The following is a 25,712-nucleotide window of genomic DNA, read 5'->3' as shown; positions in this document are numbered from 1 at the left end:
CCCAATACTACATGGGCTAAATATGTAAAAGTGCGGTGCGTGGTCTCAGCTTCAAAGCCAGTCTACGTTGTGTACTGTTGTTCATATAGTAGTAATGTGGAGTTTTCCTATTCACAAGAGCATCATCATCATCATCATCATCATCATCATCATCATCATCATCATCATCAGCCTGGTTCTATCATCATCATTACCATCATCATCAGCCTGCAGGGAAAAGGCCTCTCCAAAATTTCTCCAACAACCCCGGTCATGTACTAATTGTGGCCATGTCGTCCCTGCAAACTGTTTAATCTGATCCGCCCACCCAACTTTCAGCCGCCACCTGCTACGCTTCCCTTGGAATCCAGTCCGTAACCCTCAATGACCATCAGTTATCTTCCCTCCTCATTACATGTCCTGCCCATGCCCATTTATTTTTCTTGATTTCAACTAAGATATCATTAACTCGCGTTTGTTCCCTCAACCAATCTGCTCTTTTCTTATCCCTTAACGTTACATCCATCCATAGCTCGTCGCGTCGTCCTCAATTTAAGTGGAACCCATTCGTAAGCCTCCAGGTTTCTGCTCCGTAGGTAAGTACTGGTAACACACAGCTATTATACACTTTTCCCTTGAGGGATAATGGCAACCTGCTGTTCATGATCTGAGAATGCCTGCCAAACGCACCCCAGCCCTTTCTTATTCTTCTGATTATTTCCGTCTCATGATCCGGATCCGCCGTCTCTACCTGCCCTAAGTAGATGTATTCCCTTACCACATCCAGTGCCTCGCTACCTATTGTAAATTGCTGTTCTCTTCCTAGACTGTTAAACATTACTTTAGTTTTCTGCAGAATAATTTTAGACCCACTCTTCTGCTTTGCCTCTCCAGGTCAGTGAGCATGCATTGCAATTGGTCCTCAGAGTTACTAAGCAAGGCAATATCATCAGCGAATCGCAAGTTACTAAGGTATTCTCCATTAACTTTTATCCCCAGTTCTTCCAAATCCAGGTCTCTGAATACCTATTGTAAATAGGCTGTGAATAGCATTAGAGAGATCGTATATCCCAGTCTGACACCTTTATTTATTGGGATTTTGTTGCTTTCTTTATAGAGGACCACGGTGGCTGTGGAACCGCTGTAGATATCTGTCAGTATTTTTACATACGGCTCGTCTACACCTTGATTCCGTAATGCCTCCATGACTGCTGAGGTTTCGACAAAATCAAACGCTTTCTTGTAATCAAAGAAAGCTATATATAATGGTTGGTTACATTCCGCACATTTCTCGATCACCTGGTTGATTGTGTGAATATGGTCTATGGTAGAGTAGCCTTTACAGAGTCCTGCCTAGTCCTTGATTGACAGAATTCTAAGGTGCACCTGATTCTATTTGCGATTACCTTAGTAAATACTTTGTAGGCAATGGACTGTAAGCTGATTTGTCTAATTTTTTTAGTCTTTCGCGTCCCCTTTCTTATGGATTAGGATTATGTTAGCGTTCTTCCAAGATTCCGGTATGCCCGAGGTCATGAGGCATTGCGTATAGAGGGTGGCCAGTTTCTCTTGGACAATCTGCCCACCATCCTTCAACAAATCTGCTGTTACCTGATCCTGCCCAGCTTCGTTCTTCCTTTGCATAGCTCCCAAGGCTTTCTTTATTCCTCCGGCGTTACCTGTGGGATTTCGAATTGCTTTAGACTATTCTCTCTTCAATTATCGTCGTGGGTGCCACTGGTACTGTATAAATCTCTATAGAACTCCTCAACCACTTGAACTATCTCATCCGTATTAGTAATGATATTGCCGGCTTTGTCTCTTAAGGCATACATATGATTCTTGCCAATTCCTAGTTTCTTCTTCACTGCTTTTAGGCTTCCTGCGTTCCTGAGAGCATGTTCAATTCTACCTATATTGTATTTCCTTGTGTGAGCTGTCTTACGCTTCTTTATTAACTTCGAAAAATCTGCCAGTTATATTCTAGCTGTAGGGTTAGAGGCTTTCATACATTAGCGTTTCTTGAGCAGATCTTTCGTCTCCTGCGATAGCTTACTGGTATCCTGTCTAACGGAGTTACCATCGACTTCTATTGCACACTCCTTAATGATGCCCACAATATTGTCGTTCATTGCTTCAACACTAAGGTCCTCTTCCTGAGTTAAAGCCGAATACCTGTTCTGTAGCTTGATCTGGAATTCCTCTATTTTCCATATTACCGCTAAATCATTGATGGGCTTCTTATGTACGAGTTTCTTCCGATTCCTCTTCAGGTCTAGGCTTATTCGTGTTCTTACCATCGTATGGTCACTGCAGCGCACCTTGCTGAGCACGTCCACATCTCGTATGATGCCAGGGTTAGCGCAGAGTATGCAGTGTATTTCATTTCTAGTCTCGCCGTTTGGGCTCTTCCACGCCCACTTTCGGCTATCCCGATTGCGGAAGAAGGTATTCATTATCCGCATATTATTCTGTTCCGCAAACGCTACGAAACCAGAGAAAGAAAAACATTACAGTCGGTGGCTTAGCGCAAAGTACATTGAAAGATCTGAAACCAGCGATGTTTTTTTTAATTTTCGGGTTGGACTTTCCGGCTGGTAGATCGCTGTGCAATCATTTCAACGAATTTTGTTTGTGTGCAACTGCAGCAAAAACGTCGATTCTACAGTTTCATTGCCAGGAGCTTTATGCCCTCCACACACACAAGGAAGACACCACATAATATGCACAAGCACTTTTATAAACTGATATTGTTTTGCTAATTTCACTGTACCGAGGTGTCTGCGAACGGACCAATTTCTTAGTTTCAGTCCAGTGTTAGCAGTGAGAAGCAGGGCCAGCTAATCTTCGAGCTTTAGCTGGCCGAGCTTCGAGCTTCCATCTCGAAGCTCGGGCCAGCTAAATTCCCGAGAAAGTTCAACCGCGGAACCATAGACTTTGACATGTACACCGTATCTATGAGCCGCAGTATGAATAAAAAATCTATGCAGCCGATAGCGAGTCAGCTGACATCATATAGTCAGAGTTAGCAGCCATCGCTCTTAGTTTTTTACACGCCTATTTTGGCATCACAAAACATGAATTCCCTAAGCAGACAATTGCTTACAGAATAATTTGAAATCATGGCCCGTGAACAAACAAAATCAGAACCAAAAATCGAGAAAAACATTGTCACGACAGACGCAAGCAAATGTGCAATACTGGAAATGTTAAAGACCACTCCGACTTTGGTCGCAACAATGTTTTGTTGCACTCATAATTGCATGAATAATTCCATGACTGCCTATGAATTCTCATGTGGACTTCTACGTCAAGCATCACGACCTCAATATTCTTTGAGTTTGTCATTGCGCATTCTCGAGATCAAACGTTTGTGGAAATACCGGCGCATAAAGATAGTATTTGATTCTGCACGCTTACGAACCTCTATCAATGTGGGGAACAATTTATGGTGATGGTCAGTACGAGATGATATGTATGCAGGTTTGGAGAAAGTTCACATTTTAATTTCGCCTTGTAGTAATAATGTTTGTGGTGCAGTGATAAGAGTGCCAACTTCCTACGGAATGAGAGGAGAGCGAGTTTAAAAGTAGCCTTCTTAGTTGTTATGCTTGATTTCCGAGAATAGTTGGTAAGAATGAAACGTGCGCTACGATTTTGTATAGATTCTATTGTATTTGTTAAGTAATCTATGCGAGGGACCTAGACTGAAGAGGCATATTCAAGTTTAGGACGTATTAGTGTTTTGTATACAAGTAGCTTTACGTTAGCGGGGGCTATAGAGAAATTGCGACGGAGGTAACCAAGCGTGCGGTTAGGATTGCTACTGGTGTGCTTTATGTGTGCTTGCCGGGAAAAATTAGTTGTTATATCGATGCCTAAATATTTATACGAAGTGCCTTCTGCGAGTATAGAGTTGATCAAGGGATGATTGCAAAGGTTAGACGAAGCAGTATTGCGGAAAATCCTCATTAGTTGGCACTTTCGGCTGTTTGAGCGTAGCACCAGTTAGATACCTTGTCTAGATCAGATTGTAATTTTAGAGTGTCAGAATTAATGATATTATCCCGTAAATGACACATTCGTCTGCAAATAACCTTACGGAGGATACTACACCAGTTAAGGAAATCATAAATATATTTGAGAAAAAGCAAGGGTCTGAGAACAGAACCTTGCGGAACCCCGGAACTTACAGAACAAAGCGAAGAGTCAAAATTGTTAGCAGAGACAAACTGTGTACTATTGGCTGAGAAGTTTTTCATCCAGGAGATAATATTGCGGTCAATGCTCAATGTATTACATTTTAGACAAAGTAATTGGTGAGAGACTAGCTCAGATGCTTCAGAAAAGATTGAAATGGTGTAAATGTCAAATCCATTATCGAACGCGCCACAGACATCATGTTAAATGAAGTAAGCTGAGTATCTGAGGAAAACAATTTATGGAACCCATGCTGACAAGCAGAAAAAAAATTACTTTGTTTCTAGGAGGGTAATGAGATTAGAGTGTATTATATCCTCTGAAATCTTGCATTCCACACTGTTATGATTGGGGGTTCAATCCCATCGCTCGTGATCCGTTGTCAAGATTGGAGTCGGGCATGAATTAGAAGGTAGCTGGCCCATGTGGTCCTGCAACTTATCTACGCTGAGGACGTTGATGAAGGGAAGGACTGCTTCTCATCGAGAACGAGAAATATGGATTTATTTACAGTATTTATATCAGTCTAACATGACTGTTTGAGAAAGTACATCAGTCTAACATGACTGCTTGAGAGAGAGTGTCCTGAGCAGCCGCACAACAGCGGTTTTTAAACACTCGGTCCTCTCCCGATAAAAGGTGACGCGAACGTTCGTTTAGTCATTTTAAACAGGCCGCCTCTCTCTGGGACGGGTTACACACAAACACGCACAGACGCATACACACAGGTGCGATTGTCCGGAGCTGACGTCAGAGGGGCTTCGGAGAACTTGGAGCCGTTCCGGTTAGCGCGTTGTCTTGCGTATCGGTCGGTGCGTGGGAAGAAGCTGCGTCGGCGTTCCCGCGTCAACTCCCCCACCCGTAGCAGATCAGGTCGGGGTTGTGCTGTTGCGCACAAAGCCTGCTTAGTCGAACTCCTTCAGTCACAACGGCGAAGAGGCTAGAGCGCAACGGTGACGGTTTCAGCACAAAGCCTGCTTCGTCGAACGCATCCTAGCGACGGAGAGTGGAGGATGCCCGTATTGTTCATGACACAAAGTTGACTTAGTCATGCCGTGGCTAAAGGTTAGCGGTGATGCTCCCGCGATGTTGCCTCCACAGTCGCAACTGGTTGGCAAAACTTGCACTGCAGCTGGCCGTTCTTAACAACACTTGTTAGAGAAATCGGCGTGTAATTTAAAGGTGAATGCACGTCGCCAGACTTAGATAATGGAAACACTTTGCCGACTTTAATGTCCTTTGGTAATGAGCACGACAGAATAGACTGCGAAGACATGTTGCACAAAATTACGGAAAAGTAGACTTCGGTATTTTTCGAAAACTTCGAATTAATATCTCCTATTCCTGACGACGACGAAATTTTTAATTTGCGAATCAAGGTCACGACACCATCGTAATCAACTAAAGAGGGCTCCATTTGAGGAAAATTCATCTTGACTTAAATTGGATAAGTAAAGGACAACAAGTTATTCAAAAATGATTTAGAAAACCCTTCATTGAAAACAGAACAACAATCTTCGTGCGGAAAAAGAGCACCATCTACATCAGTTAACGATATTGTGTTATACTTGAAACCCTCGACAATTTTCTAAATATTTTTAGTATCTTAGTATTTTTTTAGTTTTTTCAGCAGAGATGGAAGTGCATTGTAAAAGAAAACACGTTTAGCTTTTTTGCTTACGTTTTTAAACAGTGTAGCAACCTGCTGATACGCATGGCAGCTATCAGTTGCATTCCGTTATTTAGTTTGGCGAAACAGCCGCTTTTTCCTGTTGAAGATACGTTTTAGAGATGCATTAAACTACGCTGATCGCAGGGGCAAGTATTTTGTACATATAATTAACTTTATTTTTAAAAAGTGAGCAATTCTGTTCAATACGCCGAGTGTAGAAGTCCGGCAGATATTCTTCTTTTATATATATATATATATATATATATATATATATATATATATATATATATATATATATATATATATATATATATATTCTTCTACAAAAGCTCGAAGTTGTGTGTTCATTGATGCGTAGTCAGCTTTCCTCTAGCCTCGAATGTATTTTTGTTTGCTATTGGGACGGTTGACGTTTTTTTTAAGCTGGAAATGAATAAAACAATGATCGCTAAGCCCTGGCAAAATACTTAAAGAATTGGCAAGAACCGGAGCGGTAGTCAAAACTAAGTCCCGGTTGTTAGCACTTGTTGCTGTAGTTCGAGTTGGTTGAGTAATCAGCTGAGTAAGATGGAAATTAAAACACAAATCGAGAAATGCCTTGCTATCACTGGATGAGTTGGATACAGTTGACACAGGGTAGGACCAGTTTATGTTGGGGAAATTGAAACGCCCCATTAAGAAAATTGGTGAGTGTGGAAGCCTTGGTACGATGGTATTAAGGAGGTCATGAAGTTCAGCGCATAACGTAGAGGAAGCGCTCGGTGGCCTATAACATGCGCAAAAAATAACGTCGCGGTGCTTCATTCCAATGCCTTCGCAGATTGCTTCTGAACCGGAAGCAAGAGGAATATGAAAGGATTTGATCCTATCAGCCACTGCGATAAGCATGCCGCCACCTAATGTAGTACCACGGTCACACCGCTAGATACAATAATGTAGGCATTAGAATACTTCTTTGTTGGATATTTTTGACGACAGCCAGGTCTCTGTTAAAGTAACAATGTCGGCTATGCATGCATCGATTAGGGAAGATATATCATCATGTTTATGTACAACACTACGCATGTTAGAAATGGGCAGATTGATATCAGGTGCAAGGCGGCGTGTGTCCGAGTTTAGCTATGCAGGAAGTGCGTCATGCGCAGAAGATGGAGCGACGGCTTGGAAAGGATGCAAGGATGATTCATCAGCCTCGTTTCCGGACTCGTACTCACAGACGCTGTTCGTAGATGGGTGATACATGCAAGCCGAGGATTGATTGTTGTATTCATATAGGAGGTTGTGGCTAAGTACTGCACCAGGGTTGCCAATCCTGCTGTGGTGAGGGAATGCGCATTGACGGTTCTGGTCACCGGGATCAGACCTCACCCCAGGCCTGTTTATGCAATTTTATCAACACGCGAATTTTTTTTAATACGGTGAAAAATTGCGCGGCACCGGGACTTGAACCATGGTTGTCTTGCACGTGAGGCGGATGCTCTACCTCTACGCCATCGCTACAGTGAAGAAACTAGGAATAGGCAAGAATCAGATGTAACCGACAAGAGACGAAGCCCGCAATATCATTACTAATATGGATAAAATAGTTCGATAGTTCAAGTGGCTGAGGAGTTCTATAGAGATTTATACAGTATAGGTGGCATCCACGACGATAATGGAAGAGGGAATAGTCTAGAAGGATTTGACATTCCACAAGTAACGCCGGAAGAAATGAAGATAGCCTTGGAAGCTATGCAAAGGGGGAAGGCAGCTGGGGAGGATAAGGCAACAGCAGATTTCTTGAAGGATCGTAGGCAGATTGTTCAAGAGAAACTGACCACCCTGTATACGCTATGCCTCATGGCCTCGAGCGTACCGGAATCGTGGAAGAACGCTAACATAATCCTAATCCATAAGAAAGGGGACGCCAAAGACTTGAAAAATTATAGACCGATCAGCTTACAGTTTGTAGGCAACGGACAGTTGCCTACAAACTATTTACTAAGGTAATCGCAAATAGAATCAGGAACACCATAGACTTCTGTCAAGCAAAGGACCAGGCAGGATTCCGTAAAGGCTACTCAACAATAGATCATATTCACACTATCATTCAGGTGATAGAGAAATGTGCGGAATATAACCATCCCTTATATATAGGTTTCATTGATTACGAGAAAGCGTTTCATTCCGTCGAAACCTCAGCAGTCATGGAGGCATTGCGGAATCAGGGTGTAGACGAGCTGTATGTATGTAAAAGTACTGAAAGATATCTATGGCGGCTCCACAGCCACCGTTGTCCTCTATAAAGAAAGCAACAAAATCCCAATAAATAAAGGCGTCAGACAGGGATATACGATCTCTCCAATGCTATTCACAGCCTGTTTACAGGAGGTATTCAGAGAGCTGTATTTGGAAGAACTGGAGATAAAAGTTAATGGAGAATACCTTAGTAACTTGCGATTCGCTGATGATATTGCCTTGCTTAGTAACTCAGGGGACCAACTGCAATGCATGCTCACTGACCTGGAGAGGCAAAGCAGCAGAATGGGTCTAAAAATTAATCTTCAGGAAACTAAAGTAATGTTTAACAGTTTCGGAAGAGAACAGCAATTTACAATAGGTAGCGAGGCACTGGAAGTGGTAAGGAAATACATTTACTTAGGGCAGGTAGTGACGGCGGATCCGGATCATGAGACGGAAATAATCAGGAGAATAAAAATGGGCTGGGGTGCGTTTAGCGTGGATTCTCAGATGATGAACAGCAGGTTTTCATTATCCCTCAAAAGAAAAGTGTGTAACAGCTTTGTCTTACCTGTACTCAGCTACGGGGCAGAAACCTGGAGGCGAACAAAAATTGTTGTAATTAAATTGAGGACGACGCAACGAGCCCTGAAGTTCTATAACGTAAAGTTATTCCAAACATTTCTATTCCAATTCTGCAATCAGCCCTCCGCAATCGGTCAAAAGCTTTTTTGACGACCCCCCGCATTACCTGTCCTCCATACTGGGTCACGAAAACCGCGATAGCTCCCCATCTGATATCACGTGTACACACTGATTTTGCATGATTTCACCGAACAAAAGAAAAATCCAAATCAAAAGGATCCCTTCCGGACTTGAGCACTGGCACCACCCATGCTGTCTTCCACGCGTCTGGGATCTCTGCTGTGCTCCAGACGTGATTAATTATGCCCAGAAGGGTTCGTTTTCGTTCATATGGCAGATTTGTCAGCATCTGATTGCTGATCAAATCGGGACCCACAGCACAGCGTCTTCTTAATTTGCTAAGCACCAAATCCAATTCACGAAAGGTGAACGGCGTATCCATGGTATCGAATGCTTCAGACAACAGAGGGTTCGATACTCCTGCTGATCTGCCAGATGTGTATACGTCTGCAAAATCTTCTGCAAGGGTTTGCAAATCTTTTCCTTGCTCTAAAGCAAGTGCTTCGAATGGCCTGTGTAGGCGAATCTTTCCGGATAGGCTATTCATTACTCACCATATCCTTGTCATAGGAGTAAACGCCGATAAACTCTCACAGAAAGCAGCCCATTGAACTCGTTTTAACCTTCTTGTGTGACGACGGATGACAGCGTTTATCCTGTTGTGTTCAGTTTTCGCCGACGGATTTCCCGTTTTTCTCATTAGTTTTCGCTCCGCTCTCCTACGCGCTGCGCAGAGGTTCATTAGTTTCAAATCAAGAGTAGGGAAATTATCTGGCAGTTTGAACATTGAGGTAGCCACTCTTTTGCTCCGCAGCATATTTGCGAACAGCTCACCAGGGGATTCATCCAACGCTTCTCTGTATGTCTCCCAGCGTGTCACAGCACAGAATTGTCGCCCAGCAGTGTGAAATCCGGTGATGTTGGTGAAGATCGGAAAGTGGTCACTGCTCAACCTGTCTGGGGCCGTTGACGATACGACAAGGTCTGTAGAATGGATCACGAAGTCTATGGCACTCCATGAATCTGGTGGTCTGAAGAAAGTCGGTTTGCCATCTTTCGCGATACATAAGTCAGCAGTATCCGCGGCTGTGACAAGTTCCTTGCCTCCGGAATCTGCAGTTTTATCTCCCCAAAGCGAATGATGTGCGTTAAAGTCGCCACAAATTATTCTAGGAGAGGGGCAGCGAATGAAAAGGTCCTTTATAAACGCCTCCATGGAGACCTTCCTGCGCGGACTTATATACACCGGCACCACACTGAGTTTTCGTTTCCCTTGGCACACTTGCACAGCGGCGACTTCCAAGAAGGTAGAACAAAGGTCTTGCACTGGTAAGGTGACGTGAGCTATTTCTCGCCTGATGTATATCATCGCACTTCCATTTGAAAATGACGGTATACTCGGATTTCCATGTCTGATGTACCCTGGGGTCGTCCTTCCATTTGGGAGGCCGGCCGCCGAGAGGGCTAGAATTGGTATAGGTATGTTTCGAAGGAAAAGGCTGAGTTCAGAAAGACGCTGTAGAATACCGGCGCAGTTCCATTGCATGAATAAGGGCACTTTTGGACGACGGAATGGACCAAGTGGGCGAGAAATCGCCACTATGCTACTGAGGGTATGTGGAAGTAAAGCAGAGTATTACTGACTCAAGAGCCAGCACTGCTTCCAGCATATCCTTCGTTGAACTAGCAGGCATCTTCGCGACGTGGGAATGCAGTGCCTTGAACAAAGCGCGTATCACATGCTGGCAGTTTTCCTGCTGACTGTTTCCAAGTGGTACTTGAGGTCGGTTTACTGCGGCCGCATAGGTGCGTTTTTCGGACTCTTTTCGAACAGGTTTCTCAGCGGCTGTGACCGTTTGCGTTGGCTCAATAACTTCGTTTATCGGTGTGAGACGCCGGAAATGAGATGCGTACTCTGTTTCCAAACCAGTTAGTTGTGGCGCTCTGGACGTCTTCTTCGTGTTCGATGGTGCGCTTGCACTCTTTGGACCCAGAACAAACAACTTATTTCTTCGCTGAGCAGCTGTCCGCGCAGGACATCGACCGTAGCTAGCAGGATGGTCACCACCGCAATTTGCGCACACAAAGTTGTCTTTACTTGCACACGTCTTAAAGTCATGAGGTCCCCCACAGCGCTTGCACCTCTGTACCCCACGACAGTACTTATCGATATGTCCGAAGCGCTGACCCTTAAAACAGCGCCTTGGAGTCTCCACGTAGTCGACAAGCTGGTGTCTGGTGAAACCAAGGTTGATCTTCTCCGGGCGTTCAGAATTTGGAGCAAATGTGAGAACCACCAAGTTAGTGCGCCTTGACTCCCATTCAGATGACGAGGTTTGGACCCGACGGATGATTCTTCTTGCATGCAATACTCGCTGAGGTCTCAGGTAGGTGAGCAGCTCTTCATCCGAGTACCATTTAGGGACTCCTTTAACAATGCAAGTGTTTTTCATATAACGCTGTGGGACACAGGCAGATATGACTATGCCGCCGATATTCTTGGTCTCTAGAAGGACGTTGGCTTGTCCTTCCGCCTCTATATCTAAGAGCAATGCTCCCTGTGCTGTGAAGTGGCTCTTCACTGGTGCTTCACCGAGAATCGTTTCAATCTCAGAATAGAGGACAATAGGGTTTACTTGCCTTAAATCATCTCTTTGGGATGATGCAATGATTAACACTGGAATGCCCTCCGCCCTGTCTTTACGATGGCGCACAAATCGGGAACCACCCTCGTCCATGTCTAGGTCTGAAGGGTTCGCCACGTTGTCGTCCTCGATGATAGTTGACTCGTCTTCAGATTCAGTGTCTTGTCGCTTGCAGTCAGGCTCGCTTGTACAAACCAGCTGGCGTTTCTGACGCGGTGTCAGCCCTTAGGAGGTCATGGCACGGTGCTCGTCGGTGCCAGCTTGGTTTCTTCTAGCACCTTGTGAGGTGGCGGGTGGCGCAGCAACCATCGGTCTCCGATACGGAAGGTACCTTTTCGAGTCGACAGACGTCTTGAACCGTTCTTACCAGTAATATTACCAGAAAATAATGAAAATAACGGTAAATGTAGGCAGAGCTACTCAGACAGGCTAGCAGCAGGTTTGCCGTCCCAGAGCCATTAGCTCTGGGATATTCGTCGTAAGTTTTCGGGTTGCATTCACTTCAACTGCCTGTCACGCGACGTCACAAAACCGCGAAAACTCACCCCGTCAATGTGACGTCTACGCGTTAAAGATACATTAATATGCCGAACAAAACTGAATTTTCTTCTCAATAGCCGCAGGATGCCCCGTTCCGAAAGGAATAAAAGTTGACTGCCGCCGATCGCTCAGGCACAGGCTACTCGCACCTGCCGGAGAACATGGGTTTATAATAAATTTTTTTGCGTGGCCATGTAATCATTTTGAGTACTTTCGGCACTTTTACAACCTCGTTCGGCCAACTCTTCTTTGCTGAGGATCCGTTTTAGCGTCATTCTTAAGCTTCAGTTGCATGCCGCCGTGATTTTCGCAGCCACCGCAAGCTAAGTAAGGGAAAGCGGACCAATCAAAGACTCCGGCACCACCCTTTTCATCCGGTTATCAATTTTAAGTGCAGTGGCTCGGCCCCAATGAGCCCCTCTCCCCTTGAGCGTGCTCCCAGCCTCTTGTCAGCCAAGTCGATACGACAAGCCGCTCAGTAGTAGGCAGTGTTCTTCGTTTTTCAAGCAAACAAAGTGACCTCCAATAAACGAGGGGAGCGTTTTATTGGTCTGTTCAGGCAACCCTGCGGGTCACCGCCGGTTGCTTACGTCGGCGGTTGCGGAAGTTTGACGTCAGGAGATTGGTATATTTTTACGTTATAGGACCCGTGGAAAGAAGAATGATGGGCGTAACGTCATGGGATATGAAGACAGCAGATTGGGTGAGGGAACAAACGCGAGTTAATGACATCTTAGTTCAAATCAAGAAAAAGAATCTCCTCATGTATTGAGGAGAGAAGGTAACCTATCCTCATGAAGGCTTAGGGACTGGATTCCGAGAGAAGGGAAGCATAGTAGGGGGGCGGTAGAAAGGCAGGAGTGCGGACGAGATTGAAAAGTTTGCAGGGACAACGTGGCCACAATTGCGTGGACAACATGGCCACATGACCGGGGTAGTTGGAGAAGCATTGGAGAGGTCATCGCCCTGCAGTGGGCGTAGCCAGGCTGATGATGATGATAATCTTGACATATAAGCCTTCTTCTTGATTATCAATTTGTTGTGTCACACTGAAAATCGTTCACCGCTAGTTTTTCCAAACTCGATTACTTTTTTGCGTGCTGTGCGGGTATAAATGCGAAAATCTTCACGTACAGTGATAGCTGTCGCTTTCAGTTGGGATTTTGAGGAAAATATTTGGCTTTTTCTTTTAAAACAGTTGAACATTGCTGTTATCGGATGACATTTGTTTGGCGAAAACCTCCCCATTCTGTGGGCACGAAATATGGCCTCATTCGACAGTTTCGTTTTGAGCGTACAAGAAATTATGTCCCGCCCTTTTTTTTCAGAATCCGCCCACACTTCTGTCTGGTCATCAGCATGGCCACCATATATTAAGTTATCGTGGCTTGAACGATCTTCAAATTCATCAAAACAACTATGAATGCAGGCCGTTTCCCTACCCACAGCCTCAGTTACTGCTCGGGCAATTTATACCTTGGCACAGTTTTCAGATGTTGCAAATTTTTCTTAACCTGTCAACCTGTCAACCTGTCATTTATATCCGTCATTTGCTTTTCTAGATTCATCTGAATTTCCTTTACTGTATAAAGTTCTTAGAGCACCTCTGCATAATTTTTGTACATTTTAGCAATAAATGTCTTGATCAAAGCAAGAAGCTCGTTATAAGTTTTGCTAGGGTCCTTTATCGGAGGCCCGGGATCCGCTTTGACATCACCCCCAAAAAACAAAAGTTTCATGACATACGCAAAGTCACAGACAATGATAAACATGGTGTTTGGGCATGGAAAGAGCAGAAAACTAGTATTGCTGGAGCGCTTACAATGCAAAGCAAGGCTGGGACTGACCTGCATTGAGGCAAAGAAAGATTTGGGACGTTCGCATTGTAGCCGTTGTTTTCTGGCCACTGAAGAAGAACGATGACAGAGGCGGTCTTTAAAGGCGGCTGATCCGATGATGACAGGGATGACGGCGATGCTGAATCCATGGGAAGTGAGGTGACGTTCCGACTTTTTCTTTCGATGTGGCCGGGCAACATTGTTCTGGCTGTAGCACAGGACTGCGCCGGGGCGAGCGGCACCAAAGGTCTCATGACGCATCAAGCTGCGGGGGTCGCTCGCCGGTGGCGCACATCCATACCATCTGTGAGGAGAGAAAGATTTGGGACGTCTGCATGCTAGCTGCTCTTTCCTGCCCACTATAATAGATATTATATTATAGAGTATTATAGTATTATATCATATTGATTATACTATGTTACATTATAAGTTATTTATCTATATAGTTACATTATTCCTAAAGAAAACCGCGTCGACAGAGTGTGGTCACGAAGACTAAAAATTCATCTCTGTTACAGCAAGCAGAATGAACATATCGCTGAATTTGCCTTCATTCTAGGAAAAAAAAACTTATGACCGATTTGGCGTCTTCACCCGTAGTTTAAAGAAGACTGATTTAAAGTGTGGGCGATGAATACACGTCCACAGTTCATCAAGAGTGCGCACGTATGAAGAGACACACCATGCCCAAGAAGACAGGGCTAACATTGGTACTGAATTTCCAAATGTACCTATAACTGCATAAACCAGCACACCCATATTACTGCGTTGATATATAATGTAGTGTGTAGCCTGCAAGATGCACAAAGACAGCATGCCAACCTGCATCCGAGTTTCTTATTGTTATATTGCAAGACGCAGTTGCTTACTGATTTATCCCATGATATGAGTCAATAGCATGTACATGCAGCTTAGGTTTTTTTTTTCTTTTGTGTGCTGCTCTACAGTTGGTAGGCAGAGCTCATTCTGTCGCCATTGTGTTGACGTTGTTTTCTGCGCTGATTTGAAATGTGCATGCATGCCAAATAAGGAAGCTTGCAAACTTACTACGATTCTTTATGTAGTACCTAAGCATAATTTACTAGTCTTGCTGGAAAAATCCTGTACAAAGCAACAGCTAGAATTAACACAGCTGAGAAATACAGCAGTACAGATATACGGAAGTTGCGACTAATCTTTTAGAGACACCCGTGGAGTTTGTACTTCGTAAACACTGCCTCAACACGGAGTTTATGGCACCACAGCATTCCAGCGAGCTTAATGGTTCTGATAAATAGCAGAGAGAAAGAGAACCAGGTCTCGTATTCAGAACCTGCCTCAAGTCTGGCATTCAGACTGGCAGTACTTTCTAAAATGAATGAATGAATGAGTAAATAAATAAGTAAATAAATAATCATAGAGCTCGTACTCTAGAACTGTTCATAAGAGGGCCATCAGACAATCCCAATGCTGGGCGTACTAAATACCGAAGGGAACGATCCCACGGTGAACGATGAACGAAATTGGGGAAGGAACCTACACACTCTCAAAAATGCGTGGGTTGAATTATTGAAATAATTTTATTCAAACACTTCTAAATAAATACGTTTCAACAGCGGAAATAAACACCTTATTAGCGTTGCCGTCTTTTTCTGAAGGTGCGATTTGTCTCTCTTGAGTCAAGCAAAAAAAGAAAAGAAGAAAAGGCGCCAAGTATATGCGGCGGGGCCTTCTGACGTGATAGTGCTGAATCTCATCATGAAAAGTAGATTGTCGACTGGGTGAGCAGCTAGTAAAGTGTCATAGCGAAAAAGATTGTGAGGGGAACAAGAAGAAAAGTTTAAAAGCACATTTCCCAGAAGTGTTCGTGTCGCCATCCTAGCTTTAGGTCCACGTCCGATTCGCACTGGTCGTTTTTTTTTTCCGATGACGGTTGGCAAGTGGAGGCATTTGAGTTGTGTTCATTCAGAACTCATCGGGCGAGAGGACAATTCCCACCGACCTTTTCTGGTGCGTCCGTCTAATCGCTCTCGATCTTGCCGATCTCTTTCGGTGACAACCTGTTTAACTCTTCCTCTTTTTAAGTGAGGCTGAGTGCCCTTTACTTCACGTCAACTGTCAAGTTTGTTGTTGAAGGGCGTTACCCCATATTGTCTTTTCTACAGACAGCTTCGTAGGACTACTTTTCTTGTAAAAGAAGTTCTTGCTTCTTAATTTTTCCTACGCATATATTTTTTATTTACTTCAGTTCACTAACACGAAAGCAGTTTTATAGAGCCCTTTAAACGTTGGGTCGCCAGCGTGACTTTATCTATCTGTGTATGGCACGTCACTGGGCAAGACGCCTTGAAGAGCGTCAAATAGCTGTCTGTACTACACGGGGCTAAGCAATTTATCTCTATATTTTTACATTCACCCTTGCGATGTGAAGTCCTTTAGTACACGCCATTTTTGCCTTACAGTCACATATGGTAATCCAGCCAGGTGATTCACTGCCTGCAGTTACTAAGCTATGTCAGAATTTTCATACGTAAGATAATATGATGCGTTGATAGGTGTACAATTTATTTTATTTGTGGAAAACCCGAAAGAACGGCAATTCTCCGTGGAGCAGAAGACGCTTGAACCAAGCCGTGTCACGTTGCTAGCGGAGCTTTGCAATGTCGCGTATACATTGCTGCGTCATAAACTGTGCTAACTGGGAGAACCGCCCACTTGGAACGAAGTTTTTTCAGTTGCCGGTGCGCTTGTGCTTCTGACACCAGCGGGTACGCTGGATTCACAGCGTACGCAAGGTGTACGTGGTGCCATACATGCTCGCAAACTGCATGCTGTCACTAGTTCGCTGTGACTTTGCTCTCCAAACAGCTGAGTGATATTTTAGGCGTGAGCGTAAAGTTCACATACATGGAGGGAGCACGGGAGAAGTAAAAGGCATTGAAAGCAAGTAAACGCTATAACTAGGCGGAGCTGCGGTTATCTAAAAACTGGCTATATTTAACTTAGAACGTTGCCGCTATTTCTTAAAAATTAACCCCACAAAACATTTCTCCAGCGCGAAACTGACGTAGGGTGTGCTGACGGTAAGCCGCATTGAGGCGACGCAGCATCTAGACGATACTATGAAAGCAGCTGCCAATCAAATCAACACTTCTGTACCCTCTGCGATTGTGCTGTGGCTATGACGTTGCTAGAGGTGGCGGGTTGGACCCCGACCTCGGTCGCCACATTTCGTCCATGGCGAAATGTAAGAGTTCTTGTGTACTTCTATTTTGGTATACGTTAACCCATTCTAGGTGGTAAAAGTTAGTCCGGAGTCCCCGACTACCCTGTGCCTCCTAGTCATACTGTAGACTTGGTCGTATATTTGCGTAATTCAATTAATTGGCAAAATTTCTGCCGCGATTGCACAATTTAATTGTCCAGTGTGAGGCAATGACAATGCCATACTTTTCCCATGCTAAAAAATCGCGCAGGGACAGCTCAAGCAAACGCTGTGTGCTCAGTGCTGTGCGTAGACAAACACAGCTGGTGCACGCAAGCTCAGGCCTGACATCAACTCACCAGTCTCGAATAGCACTAAACGCTGAAGAACTTCAACATTCGCCGTAAGCGTCACCGCCAGTTACCATCGATCAACGAAAGCACCACTGTAAGCTTCGCTTACATCAATTGCCACAGTGCGTGCGGTCCGGATAATTTTTTAGCATTGCCTCATTTCTGATAGGGTACAGCTTAATCGTGGTTAATGGTTGGCCCTATAACTTTCGGAGAACTGGTTGTATTACATGCACTGAAGGAGGCATGACTCAATTGGACTGAAGTTGCATGTTGGGCTTGTTGTTATATCATGATGGTCGTTATGTGAGATGTCACTGAATCCATGCAACCTAGCTCCAAACGTCAGGGAACGCTGCTAGCACGTTTACAACGTGCAAAATTGTCCGAATACAGCTTGTTAGATGTCAATCGAGTAAGACTGGTGCACTTCTTCTCACACATGTTTCCGCAAGAACTTCATTATCATTGCAGGAAGCGAAACGCTTGTGTCGTCTTCTTTTTTTTTTTTTCTCGCTGAACTGGAGAAAAGAGACTTGCGGTCCAGGTATCCGTGCAGACCTAGGCAGTAACAGTTTTCCTGGTGACGTAGGCGAATATGAGCTTAGACGGGCTTAGAAGATGGTTTGGGCTAGATGGTTTTCTATTTTGGACTGTGTGATACAGCGCGAATCGGGACAGGGAACACAGGAAAAAGCGAGGACAAGCACTTACTGCCAACTGAAATTTATTGCGCGACACAAGGTGTTATACTGGGGGTTCAAAATCAAGCTTTATGGTTTTCCTATAATTCGGCACTGAGAGGGGCGCGAAGGCCACTTGTGCAAATAAGTTATGGGGCCAGCTTCCAAAGTAACTAAAATAGAATAATTACCTTTTGGTTGATTGCAGTAGGTGTGCTGTTTTTATTGAAAAATTAGAGGCAGTCGTGTTTATACACAGCATCAGTTGGAAGAATTATTCTAGCGTGACTGTGGGGCCAGATTTCACTCGAAATTTTAATTGTCGTTCGCCTGATTACGCATGTAAGAGAGAGGACCGAAGCAAAGCTCCTCCCTGGTGTGACGCGTCTGTTGCGTGCGGCTTTCAGTCTGACAACATGCGGTGGCATGGGCAAAGATGATAACTGTACCCCTTCCCCTGTCGGCTGGCTCAATGAAAAAATCAAAGAACCCGGAACCGCTGTCGTAACATGCGACAGCGCCGGCTGTAACTATGGCGGCAGGTACCATGCCGACATAATGGCGTGAGCGGAGAAGCCGCAGGGCAGTGCACGTGTGGAATGGGGACTAAACGAGCGGGCATGGTCCATGCTTGGGCTGCGCAAATAAAGTGACCGCTGATTTCCAAGTACTGTAAGTTTTATTGAAATCAAGAGCAACAACTGCACGGCACACCCCGCTGTCATATCTTGATTTCGCCAGCCGAGAGGGGAAGGGGAACAGTTATCATCTTTGCCCATGCCTCCGCCCTGTCGTGAGACTAAAGGCCGCACGCAACGGCCGCTACACATGAAGGAGGAGCTTTGCGTCGGTCCTCACCCTCTTCCATGCGTAATCATGTGAAGGACAATCAAAACTTGGAGTCGGATATCTCGGAAAAGAGGGACGTTAGAAAAATTATTCCAACTGATTCTGTGTAGAAACACGACTGCCTCTAACTTTTGGATACAAATATGCACCCTTACTGCAGTCAATAAAAAGTTAATCATTCACATTTATTTTATTGGGCAGCTGAGAGCGATAAGTACCACATCACTTTTTCTCCCCCTTGCCACAAAGTTTATTTGCACAGGTGATGTTCGCGTGCCTCGCTGTGGCTAATTTTAAGAAAAGCATAAAGCTTAATTTTGAACACCCGGTATAGAAAAAGCAGAAGGTAAACAACTTCATTTGTTCGACCTCAAGCTCGTGTTTTCTAATGATGATGTTTGCTCGACATATGAACCCTGTGCGCACAAGCGACTTCTGCCCTTCTCATCAGCAGACAGTAAACTAGTAAAGAGGGCTATTGTTCACGCCTGCTTCCCTAATGTTTCGACCGGTCCTCCCACCGCAGACTAAATGGCAGTTTTCAAGCGCAAGTTACACGCCTGAAAACTTCGAGCTATCCTGACGAATTACTTGTCTCAGTAGCTTAGGCAATCAGCTGAAAAAGAAAACCTAACAGCAAAGCCATAGTCGCCACAGAAAGGAGCCGTAAGCGTGCAGTGATTCCACACAAGCATCAAATCACCCATCGAGCCAAAAAAGATCGGTGAGTGGGTTGGTGTACCGGTAGTGTTTTCTACCTCTCACTAGCTTTGTTCGATATCGAAGCACCTCTATCAAGAAACAAAAAGCCCAGTCTGAAGTCAAGCACCGCAACCCGGTATCGGAAACTCCGCTGCTTTGGCGGCAGTGAAGTCCCTTGCTAATTTGAAAGTACCGCCACTCTTTGAACTCTGCCGCTGCTGCGCGAACTCCTCGCCCCTTGCGCGTTCGCCCTCCCCTCGGTGGGAAGCGGTCTTGCGTCCGTTTTTCTGCACGACGATTGGTCTCCCTGCCGTTGCCCTTGGAAACGCGCGGATCTTGGGGTTTTTCTTGTGGTTTTTTTTTTTCATCCGCGCCATTTTTGTCCTCATCTCGGCTGGCTCGGCGCTTTAGCTCGGCGTAGCAAACGTATATAAAGTTCCTTGATAATTTGAAAGTACCGCCACTCTTTGAACTCTGCCGCCGCCGCACGACCTCCTCGCCCCTTGCGCGTCTCCGCCCCCGCAGCAACCAGTTTTGCCCCCATTTTTCCGCATGACGATTGGTCTCCACGCCCTTGGAAACACGCGGGTCTTGGGTTTTGTTTGTGCTTTTCTTTTTCGTCCACACCATTTTTCTCCTCAGCTCGGCTGGCTCGGCACTTTAGATCGGTGGAACAAACGTTGTACGCTGTTTCCTGCTTTCTGTGCTAGCGCTATGCCGTGCTGTTGCGCATATAACTACAGCAAGACGCCTGAAGATGGTTATGCAACATTTGTGATACCACATCAAAAAGCGCGACGGCATGCACAGGAAGCAGTGACTCCATGATATTGGCGGAAAGAACTTTGTTCCATCAACGAACAATGTTGTTTGCGAGGTGAGGCGTCTTTCTTATTGCTCGTATCAAAGCACTCCCTAATGCTGCATTTTTTAGTTCTCCCGGCCTGCTCACTAGCGTTTTTGCTGCGGCAATTTATAAGTTGCATAAAAATGGGGATGTCCTCAGTATGCATAATATTCCTGTGGGACTCCATCACCTCGCACGTCGCCAACTCTTGTTATTCAGTCGGAAATGCAGCACTGTAGGTTGTTTCCCGCTGTGGAGAATTCGGAGGAATGATACAGCCTCTCGATCGCATTTTTCGTTATTGTTAGGACACGTTGCCTGCTTATCCTAAAATCGAAATAGCGGCTTGTAGAGGAGCTATTATTTTCAGTTTACGTCGATGAGTGAGTCAGTCATACAATAAAGGCAGCCCCGAAAAAATTAGCGGCAAGTACACCCGTGGTATTCCAGGTGATTAGCGTTAGCTAGTCCATATTGCGTCTTTTTTTAAGCTTTAAGGCGAAAGTCTCTAGATCTCTGTTTCGGAATCGCGTAGTGAACAGAAAATATCACGCGACGCAGCAAGGCCAGAAACGACCCAAAGCATGTCCAGCCGCGTATAAGAGATTAATTATTAGTCAAGTTAATTTATCATGTATTAGTGATTAAATTAAGGCGGACTAGAGACGATAAATATTGATTATGGTGTATTAAAGAGGATTAAGGTGTATTTTGATATATGAATGTGGATTAAGATGCATGAACCAGGATTAAGGTGTATTAAGGTGGATTAAAGAATATTAAGGTGAATTAAGGGGATTAAGGGTGTATAAAGGAGGATTCAGGTGCATGATCAATGAATAAGGCGTAATAAAAAGAATAAGGGTGGATGAAAGCAATAAGGTTGATTAGGATGGATTAAGGTGAACTAGGCTGATGAAGAAATAAGACCGATAAGGGTGGATTAAGGAGAATTAGTTTGGGATAGGGTGGCACAAGGGTGATGGAGGTGGATTAGTGTGAAATACAGAGGCTTCAAAAGACTTTTGCATTCGCGTCTCTTAGGCGTTACCTAAAGACATCTTGGATTATTTTTTATTTGCTTTGAGCTGCGCTTGCACGCACGCATGAGTGGGCGACAATTATTATTTGATTTTAGCATGGATACAGGAAATGTGCAGGATTTGTTCACATGATCAAGCACGCTTGCTGTTGGTATCGAGATTTAGGCGGAGGCCTGGAATCTTCGCTTTATTACGCTTTATTAGCGAACGTCTGAAAACACCTTTCTGCGGTTTTTTCTGTAGCGAAACTTTTTCTATGGATTCAACACGAGCCGAAATTATTGCATCAATGCGCTTTGATTACGAAGGTTGAGCAATCAATCGTGATTGCGGTCATGAAGTAGAAATGCCAGAAATATTCTGCAGGCCATAGTGTTTAGCACCGCAACGTATTTCATCCTATTCCACTGCAATCCTCCTTCATCCACCTTAATCCGCCCTAATCCTCTTTAATGCACCTTCATCGACCTTCATTCTCCTTAGCACACCCTATTCCTCCTTAATAACTTTATTCTATATAAATAGAGTCACTAATCAATCATTAATTAACTTTGCTAGTCAGTAATAATCTCTTATACACATCTGAACATGCTTTGGTTCGCTTCCGGCATTCCTTGAGTAACGTGATATTTCCAATACCTTACAACGCGACCTTGAAGCAGACATCTAAGCCTTCGGCTTAATAAGCCACACGAAGCGAGATGTGCCACAAGCAATACTAGTTCAGACGCACCAAGTAAAGCATCTCATCGTGTCGCAGAAAAATTGTCTGCAGTATCGATCTCGCCTCAAAGCTCCTTTTACATCAGTATGCCCCGTTCATACGGCGTTAGGAAACAGCCAACCTCCACAGAAACATTACCTTGAGCATTATCGATGCAGTTAGCAGCATTTCTCAAAATTTTCAACACCACTGGGCCGTGCAACTGGTCCAAAATAACGTGCCTCCACAGAATGCTGCGGCCCGTCCGCGGGAGCCAAGGAGAAAAGGCAAGGATAATCAAGGAGGAAAGCGCCGCAGGGAGGAGAGTGTCGCTACTTTCAAATTATCTAGGCGTTTTAGGAGGCCGACGTAATTGGTGCTATCTGTCAGGAGAGTGGGAAAGCAACGCCGTTTCCTTTGCAAGGCTTCCAAGATCAGCGCGCGCCCACGTGCGCCGATTTAAAAGGCCGTGCCCTATGGTCGCTCCTCTCAACTCCTCTCCTCTTGCCCTCCCCATAAAGAGATTCTAAAGAAGTAGAGTTGAAAATATGGGATTAAGTGCAGTGCAGTAACTGTCTCTCCGCAGAGGACACCTCAACCGCACTGCACAGGGGGAAAAGGGGAATTAAAAGATGAGTGAGAAAGAAATAAAAACGCGGCGGCGACAGCCGCAGCGGCAAGGCCGTGGGTGGGGCATGTTTACAGGCGGCTTTGAAGCGCCGCGTCCTCGGCGAAGGCCAAGAGCGCACGGAAAAGGCGCCTGTGTTGCGAAATGCAGCCCGAGGGATGCAGCAGGTCGTCCAGCGTAGCACACGGCAAGTTCCGCGCACGGTACACTTGTGTAAGCGCCGAGCGCGCCGGCGAGAGAGCAGGGCACTCACAGATCAGGTGTTGCAACGTTTCCGTCGCGCCGCAGTCCGGGCAAAGGGGAGAGGGCGCGCGTTGCAAGCGATGCCTCCTCTCGGCGGGCCACACGGAACCGGTCCGCAGGGCGAGAAGGAAGGCGCGCTCGCGCCTAGTGAAGCCGGCCTCCGGGAGATGGCGTGGCGGGCGTCCCCGCGCAACTCGGCTGTCAGGATGGCGCAGCCGGAGCTCTCGGCGGATCCTGAGCGGCGCGGCGTCGAATGAGCTGACCCGCTGCGTGATCGGCGTGTTGCGATCGTGTGCGCGTCGCGCAAGCTTGTCGACGGCCTCGTTCCCGGCGACGCCAACGTGCGAAGGCACCCACTGCAGCCGTAGATCAAGTCCTTGCTGCTGCAAGGCGTGGAGTCTGCACGCAACACGCTGGCCGAGCAGCGGGGCGCGCTCCTCCAAAAGCAGCTGTTGCAGTGCGGGCCTCGAGTCGGTGATAATCGCCGCTCGAGCGATGTGCGGTGATTGCTCGAGCGCGTCCGCAGCAAGGTGTAATCCCACGAGCTCAGCGATGGTGGAGTTGGCTCGGCAGGGCAGGCGGCACTGGCTTTCGATGCCGAGGCTCGGGGCGTAGCAAGCAGCAGCCGCGGAGCCATCCTCGAGTACCGAGCCATCCGTGTACAGGTGCGCTCTCCCTGCCAGGTCGTCCTCTATCCTCGCCGCGGCCTCCTGCATGATGGCGCAGAGAGGCGTGCGGTGCTTGGAGCGGACGCCTGGCAGTTCGAGACACACATCCAGGGGCACGGCGAGACTCGGAGGCGGCCAGACTGGTGGTGGGGCTGGCGGGTCAGTCACAATTTGCTCGTACAGCTGTAGCATCTTGCCCATGCGCGATGCGGGGAGCTGCCGTAGTTGCGAGAGGATGAGGCTTGCATCGTGGGCACTGGAGAGGCGCTCGATGTGGCCGAGCGCGCGGAGATCGGCCGTCAACGAGGGAGGCCACGCGCCGGTTTCTGCAAGTGTCTCCGCCACTCGTGATGCTCGCGGGAGGCCATGGCACATGCGTAGCACTCTGCGGTGATCGCCGTCGATGTTGCGCCACTGTGAATCGCGCACACCACACAGCGGCAACGCGTAAAACACTCGCGAGAGCGCTAGCGCACCGTACATACTGACCGCGAAAGATGGGGGGCTGCCGTCTCCGCGCGCGAGAAGCCGGCGTATCGCGCACTCAACACGGAGTGTTTCGGCTCGCAGGCGCCGCACAGCCGGAAGCCAAGTGAGGCGATGGTCGATTGTAAGTCCGAGGTATCGCACCGTCGGTTGCCAACTCAGTGGCACACCGTCGACGAGCACGCGGCCGGTGTAGCGCCGTGTGGCAGCGTGAGGGTGTACCATGAATGCCTCGCTCTTGGTCGACGATAGCTGTAATCCGATGGCACGCAGAAAGCCGGCGACAGAGTTCAGGGCCTCCTGCAGCTCGCGGCGCATCTCGGCGATTGCATTCCTTGGCCCCCGCACGTAGAGAGCGACGTCGTCCGCGTAGACAACAGCACGCACAGGGAAGCGACCACCTTTCGGCAAGCACTCGATGATGGGAGCGAGGGTGAGGTTGAACAGAAAAGGGCTCAACACACTACCCTGTGGCACGCCGGTGGTCACTGGTCGTGGCGAGCTGGTTGCGCGGCCAACGCGAACGGCGAACGTCCTGTCGGCGAGGAAAGCCTTGACGTATGCAAGTAGGTTGCCGACCACGCCGAGAGCCTCAACAGCTGAGATGATCGACTCGTGTGGAAGCGAGTCGAAGGCGCTGCGCACGTCGAGGAGGAGGAGGAAGGCAGCTTCTCCCGCGCGCCTGGCCTGCTCCAGCGTGCCGACAACAACAGCGATGCAGTCGCCAGTAGATCGGTGAGCACGGAAGCCGCACTGCTCGGGCGGGAGGGCGCCGCGCGCCCGCGCGATCCACTGCAGCCTCGACAGCGCCATCGTCTCCATGGTTTTTCCCGGCACCGATGTCAGCGAGACGGGCCGGTAGGAGGCGAGTTCGCGTGCAGGCTTGCCACGCTTCAGTACCGGCACGACGACAGCACAGCGCCAGGGGTCCGGCAGGCAGCCCTCTCGGTAGACGGCGTTGTAGGCGTCCAGGAGATGGCGGCGGTGGTCGTCGTCCAGGTTTCGGAGCATTTGGTGTGTGACACCATCTGCTCCGGGTGCGCTGCGGCGTCCTCTTGCCCTCCCCAGCAACTCCCTCACATTGGACGGTCTCCGCGCGCGCCCGCCGGCCCGGCGCCAGTTAAGCCCGCTGCATGAAGTTTAATGTTTCGTTTTCTGCAATTATTACGAAGCTTGCGCTGCGGTGCAGTGATCGGCGTGGGCAGTTTCGTGGTCCTCGATAGCTGCGTGCTTGTGTTGCGCGTTTCTTCACTCGTTTCGCGTCTCGCACAACTCGTGCAGCGTGCAGTGGTGCACGAATACCTCAAAGACAAGCCCTCCAAGGTGCTTCCGGGTGCCGACAGGCAACATTTGAGCACGCAAAGCCAAGGACATAAGAACACGCACGTACACGAGCACGGCCCCGTGCATATGTGTGCTCCACGTGTCTCCGGACGTCGTTGCGCCTTGATTGTGCTACACTTCCCTCTCAGCGATAGAGAGCTAACAAATAGATGTTCCTACTCATTTTCACATGGCCTATGA

At 46.9% G+C, this 25,712-nt stretch overlaps 1 long non-coding RNA gene across 1 annotated transcript in view; it reads right to left on the bottom strand.

The window, feature by feature from the left end:
• Window positions 1-25,712, bottom strand: part of LOC142591668 (uncharacterized) — a 60,852-nt gene that overhangs the window by 18,290 nt on the left and 16,850 nt on the right. Inside the window, exon 2 of the long non-coding RNA XR_012830486.1 lies at window positions 13,809-14,103. This is a non-coding gene — a long non-coding RNA (uncharacterized LOC142591668). The remainder of the gene's footprint in view (window positions 1-13,808; window positions 14,104-25,712) is intronic.

Source organism: Dermacentor variabilis, chromosome 8 (assembly GCF_050947875.1).
Source record: "Dermacentor variabilis isolate Ectoservices chromosome 8, ASM5094787v1, whole genome shotgun sequence".
In the NCBI taxonomy this organism is placed as follows: domain Eukaryota; kingdom Metazoa; phylum Arthropoda; class Arachnida; order Ixodida; family Ixodidae; genus Dermacentor; species Dermacentor variabilis.
This window is presented reverse-complemented; position numbering and strand designations above follow the sequence as displayed.